This window comes from Mus pahari, chromosome 12 (genome assembly GCF_900095145.1).
Source record: "Mus pahari chromosome 12, PAHARI_EIJ_v1.1, whole genome shotgun sequence".
NCBI classification, from domain to species: Eukaryota; Metazoa; Chordata; class Mammalia; order Rodentia; family Muridae; genus Mus; species Mus pahari.
This window is the reverse complement of record NC_034601.1, coordinates 73,478,382-73,485,070: the sequence shown is the minus strand read 5'-3', so window position 1 is coordinate 73,485,070 and position 6,689 is coordinate 73,478,382. Positions and strand designations below refer to the sequence as shown.

The 6,689-nt window shown below is 37.4% G+C and overlaps 1 pseudogene; it reads left to right on the top strand.

Moving 5' to 3' along the window:
* Positions 1-2,395: 2,395 nt before the first annotated feature.
* LOC110329455 lies at positions 2,396-4,421 on the top strand (annotated as a pseudogene).
* Positions 4,422-6,689: the final 2,268 nt, after the last annotated feature.

Here is a 6,689-nt window from a genome sequence, read left to right as displayed (position 1 = left end):
GGGTATAGGGAACTTTCGGGATTGCATTTGAAATGTAAATAAAGAAAATATCTAATAAAAAAAATAAAAAATTTAAAAAAAAAGAATATATGTTTTCAAATTGCTTTCCGTTTGTTTTAACCTATCTGTAAAAGTCATTAGAGGAATTGTCTGGTCCCTACTCTGCTTGCCTTTACCAGCTGTTGTACTAGAAACATGCAGGTTAGGTTTCTCCTCCCAACCCCAGTCTCATGCCTGCTGAGTGCCCTGGCGCATGCACAGCTGCCCTGCACTCCATGCTGCCCATTTTCCTATCACCACTCTGCCAGCCTTTACCAGGCCTGCTGCAATAGGATCATTGAGATTAAACCACTTCCCATCCAGTCAGCTGCCCAACAGCTGGGACATGCCAAGCTGCCCTGAAAACCATTGTCTAGCCTAAGGATGGTCACACAAGGCCTCTGGTACCAGGAATATCTAGGTTAGGCCTACCTTCCTGATGACCTGCTAAACCAGGAACATCTGTGGAGAACTAGGTGGTTCAGACCAAGTTAAGAACATAATCAACAAAAGCCAGTTTAATATGGCACCTCTAGAGCACAACTATCCTATCAAAGCAAACCCTGGGTCTCCTAACAGAACCAAAACACAAGAAAATTACCTTAAATCTGTACTCATGAAGATGAGAGAGGTTTTTAAAGAGGAAATGAATAAGTCCCTTAAAGAAAGGCAGGGACATTTAATGAAACAAGTGAAAAAGTAAAGAAAACTATTCAAGACCTAAGAATGGAAATAGAAGGAATAAAGAAAATGCAACATGGAGATGGAAAACTTATAGAAAACAAACAAACAAACAAACAAACAAACAAAAACCGTGATCAACAGATGTATGCATTACAAATACAATACAAAAGATGGAAGTAAAAATATCAGGCATAGAATAAATGATAGATGAGGGGGCACAGGCATAGAATATATGATAGAGGAGTGGGGGATGGGAGCAGAAGCTGTTAGGGCGGGAACCGTGAGGAGAGCAGGAGCTGATATTGGTATGTGGAGTGACTAAATGAATAAATTGATTTATAAAAAAATACCCTGACACATATCATCTAGAAAATCTAGGATACTATAAAAGACCTCATCTAAGAATAATAGAAATAGAATGAAGAGGAGAGACCCAGCTCTAAGGCCCAGGAAATGTTTTCAATAAAATAACAGATGATATTTCCCCAAACTGCCTATAAACGAATCAGAAACTGATATGGCAGCAATTGAATTGGATAAGAAAGAAAGAAACAGAAAAAGAAAGAAACAAAAAAGAAAAGAAAATCCTTCAGCCACAGTATAACCAAAACACTATAAAACAAAATAAAAGATTTAACAGCTGCAAGAGAAAAAGGCCAAGTGTCTAAATTAACAAAATCAGATATGCAAGGGGAGAGATAACAACAGACACTGAGGAAATTCAAAGAAACATTACATCTTACCTCACAAGCCTCTACAAAATTCAAATAAATCTAAATAAAATGGATGATTTTCTAGATGGATACCATCTGCCAGAGTTAAATCAACATCAGGGAAACTATTTCAAAAATCCTACATCCTTTGTGGAAAAAGAAGCAGTCATTAAAAGTCTCCTCATGGGAAGGCCAGGTCCAAATTGTTTTAGTGCAAAATTCTACCAGACTTCTGAAAGAATTCTGTCAAACTCATTTTATACGGCCATAATCACACTGATACCTAAGCCACACAAAGACTCAACAAAAAAGAGAATTTCAGACAAATTTCTATTATGAATGTTGATGCAAAAATAATAAAGTAACTAATAATAAAGAATGTTGATAAAAAAAATAACAAACTGACTCTAGGACCTTATCAAAAACATCACTACACATAATTAAGTAGGCTTCATTCTAGAATGCAGAAGTTGTTCAATATATGAAAATCCATGAATATAATCCACCATATCAACACAACCCATATGATCATCTCATTAGACCCTAAAAAATCCTTTGACAAAATCCAGCACTGCTTCATGATAAAAGTCTTGGAGGGATACAAGGTGCATAGCTACATATAATAAAAGCAATAAACAGCAAGCCAATAGCCAACATGTAATTAAATGGAGATTAACTGAAAGCAATTCCACTAATATCATGGACAAGGCTGTCCACTCTCTCCATATCTTCTCAACTTAGACTTTGAAGTTATAGCTGTAGTATCAAGAGCATAGAGAAGTCAATGTATTGCTATTCACAGATGATATGAGAGAATATATAAGTGACCTGAAATATTTGACCAGAGAACAGCACTAATCAATACTTTCAGTAAAGTGGATGACAAAATTAACTCAAATATATCAGTACCCTTTCTTTATACGAGCATTAAACAGGATGAGAAAGAAATTAGGAAAAACATGGATGAGGATGAATTTGAGATTCTTTCTGAGGCTCGAGCTGGTCTGGCCAATCTTCAAGGAAAGAAGGCTAAATGGAAAGCAAGAGAAAAGCAGTTGGAAGAAGCAAGGATCCTTGCCGCCTCCAGAAAAGACGAGAGCTTCAAGAAGCTGGCGTAGAGGTTCAGAAGAAAAGGAAAAAGAAGAAAGGAGTTGATTCTAATGCTGCCATCCCATTTGAAAAAAAAAAAAAAAAAAAAAGGCTGCTCTTAGTTTTTATGATACTTCTGAGGAGAGCTACCAGGCCCTTGATTCAGATTTCGGGAAATTACAACAGTAGGATCTTGATGGGGAGCAAAGATCTGAAAAAGAGATAGAGATAGAAAAAGAGATGAAAGATAGAAAAAAAAAAGACAAACAGTGTTTAAAAAGGAAAAGGGAATCTGATTTACCATCAGCTATCCTCCGAACTAGTGGTGTCTCTAAGTTTAGTAAAAAGAGAAGCAAGCTTGTGTTGCCTGCCCCTCAGATTTCAGATGCTGAATTCCAAAAAGTTGTTAAGGTAGGCCAGGCCAGTGAACTTGTGTGGCAGACTGCAGAGGAGTCTGGAATAACAAACTCTGCTTCTAGCACTTTCCTGTCTGAGTACAATGTCACATACAACAACAGCATTGCTCTGAGAACCCCACGGACACCAGCCTCTCAAGACAGGATTCTACAGGAAGCTCAGAACCTCATGGCCTTGACCAATGTGGACAGTCCATTGAAAGGTGGGCTTAATACCCCACTGCATGAGAGTGACTTCTCTGGTGTGATCCCACAGCGACAGGTTGTGCAGACTCTAAATACAGTTCTGTCTACCCCTTTCAGGACTCCTCATGGAGATTAAGGGCTGACTCCCTAAAGTGGAACAACCCCTAAACCAGTCACTAATGCCACCCCAGTTAGAACACCACTTAGAGACCAGTTAAACATTAATCCAGAGGATGGAATGGCAGACTTACAGTGACCCCTCTTACGTGAAGCAGATGGAAAGAGAATCTCATGAACATCTCTGTCTGGGGTTGTTAGGCCTCCCTGCATCTAAGACCTATTTTGAAATTGTTCTGCCAGAAAGTATTGAGAAGGAACTGGAAGAACGTGAGATAGGTGATACCTACATTGAAGATGCAGCTGATGTGGATGCTCGAAAGCAGGCCATATGAGATGCTGAGAGTGTAAAGGAAAATGAACGAATGCACAAAGCTGTTCAGAAGGATCTACCCAGACCGTCTGAAGTAAATGACACTATTTTAAGACCTTTAAATGTATAACCACCTCTAAGAGATTTACAGAATGGTGAAGAATTAATCTAACAAGAAATGAATACGGAGCTTCATTATGATCGTCTACATCATTCTTACAAGCCACCTGGAAATAAAAAGGAAAAAAAAAATAAGATAAAATGTCGGGTCTGCTACCAACAATTCAGAGCACATTACATATCTTGAGCATAGCCCTTATGAGAATTTCTCCAAAGAAGATTTGAAAAAGGCCTATAATGTTCTGGACCAAGGGATGAAAGTGGTAAAACAAGGAATGAGATATGGAGAACTATCCAGGGAAGCTTACAACCAGGTTTGGGAGGAATGCTACAGTCAAGTCCTCTATCTTCCTGCTCAGAGCTACAACACGTGAGCTAATCTTACTAACCAAAAGGACAGAATTGAATCACTTGACAAGAGACTTGAGATAAACAGGGGTCACATGGCAACAGAAGCCAAGAGAGTTGCAAGGATGGAAAAGAAGATGAAAAATTTGCCTGGTGGTTAACAGTGTCATGCTATGGGGCTCATGAAACAGTTGAATGACTTATGGGACCAGATTGAGCAGGCTCACTTGGAGCTACGCATTTTTGAAGAACTCAAGAAACATGAATAATCTGCTATTCCCTGTAGATTAGAGTGTCTAAAAGAAGATGTACAGTGGCAATAGGAATGAGAGAAAGCTTCAGCAGAGATATGAGGATTTGCTCATGGAGAAAGAGAATTTACAGGCACAGATCTGAAGCGCAGTTGATCCTCTGTCATAGAAGAACTAGTTGCTGGTTTCCTACTCAGTAAGGCTGAAACTGACCTTTCTCTTCTTTGACAAAGTCACCCAAGTACCTGTGGTTTCTCAGTTGTCTTTTTGGAATGATAGTGATCTTGCTCTGTCCGTGTTACAAACTTGGCCTCCAGGATAATGAGGGTTTAAATTATCCAGATGCTCATTCTTTATAAGTGTCATATTAACAAAATCCTGTAGTTTAGGCCTTTAATTAAAAAAGCCTGACTTTAAATACTGTCTGTGAGTACACTCTTGAATAAAAGGACATATTGCGAAAAAAAGAAAGAAGAAATAAAGATGGAACAGAAATTGCAAAGGATAGCCAAAGTCTGGCCCGAATGAGACCCATCCTATAGGAGAACCAACCCCTAACACTATTAAAGGCACTGCTATGCTTGTAGACAGGAGCTTAGCATAACTTGCTTCTGAGAGGCTTCATCAATCATCTGATGGAAACCAATGAAGAGACCCACAGCCAGACATCAGGTGAGTGTGGGGAGTCTTGTGGAAGAGTGAGAGAGGGAGGAGTGAGCTGGATCCTTCTATGACATCACAGAAAGACAAGCATAGTCAACTAGGCCAATGGGGGATCTTAGAGACTGAACTACTAAGGAAAATAGTACAGGATCTGGACCTAGGCTCCCTACACATTTGTAGATGTGTCATTCAGTCCTCATCTGGACCTCCTTATAGCTGGAGCGGGGGCTGTCTCTGATTCTGTTTCCTGCCTTTGGATCCACTTCCTCAACCTTAAGTTCCTAGTCTGACTTCAGTTAGAAAGGATGTGGTTAGTCCTACTGTTAGTTGATGTGCCAGAGTGGCTTGGTACCCATGGGGGACTCCCCTGTTTCTGAGAAATGGAGGGGTAATATGGAGAGGGGCTGTTGTGGATGGGATTAGGAAGGGAGGATGAAGGTGAGGTCTGTATTCCAGATGTAAAGTTAATAAATAAGTAAATTAATAAAAATAATCATGAAATGAAAAGATTAAATTCTCAAAATATGTGAACCAAAATGATTGAGAGCATTTATGGCTATATAAATGAGAATAATTGTTAATGAATTATTACTAAATTCATAAATCTAAATGGAAACTCCAAAACAGTGAGGAGGTATTAAGAGAATGTGTGACATTAATGCAATACTGTCTTTGATATATCAAGTAACTTAATGATTGAAGGAATTCATTGAAAGTTTGAATCCTAACATTAATCACAAGTAAAAAGCCTTAATAGTGAAGACAATGGGGAAATTTTGCAAATATTGACAATATATTATCAAATTTCTTATGATGCAAATGTATAATTGATTTTTCAAACATAAAATATAATATAAGTAATACATCAATTAAATGTTACACTAATAGAAGAAAACTCCATATTATTTAGCTTAAAATAGAATATAATCAGCTTGTATTATTTTCAGTTATACACCCTAAAGTGATATTAGAAGTTTTCAGCTGTTTCTTTTAGTTTAATAATTCACTAGTTTGTCCTTGAGATTTGTCAAGTAAGTAACCTTATCAGTAATTATAGCAAAAAAAATCCAATCACAATAAAGTAAAATGTTACATGTCCAGGTTTATGTTATGAGTATTAATTTTGAAAAAAATCATTACAAAGAAAAGCACAAGTTCACCTTTGAGGCTATATGTTCTGCTCTATCATCTATGAGTGGAAAAATGGATACCAACATAGGAATATGATATGAGAAAAAGTGCTTCATGAAATGTATTCCACCTGTTCTTTACATTTATGTTCATCCCTTTTTTATATAACTTTGAAAAATAAAACTAAGAGAAACAACTAAGAGAGTATATTATATTCATTACTTCAATTGTTTCAGGCCATTGTCACTTGACTCTGTGCTGTGAGACATGTAGCATGACAGAACATCATGGCAGAGTATGTGGTAGCGGAGGCAGCTTACATACAACATTCTGGAGTTACACAGAGACATGGAAATTCTTCCCAAACTTACTTATTTTCTAAAACCGACATTCATCTTCTTTCTGGAAAACCATTCATTTTTAATCTGCCAAGGAAGGAATCTGTTGATTACAACTTTGACCTCAGGATTCAATCAGTACCCTAAATCCTACCAACTAATAACCAACTCTTCACTCCATGAAATTTTTAGAAGACATTTCAAATTCAAATCAAGGCAATATTATTTAATATAGCAGTATGATAGTGTTATATATTGCAAATGCATACAAAAATGAAACT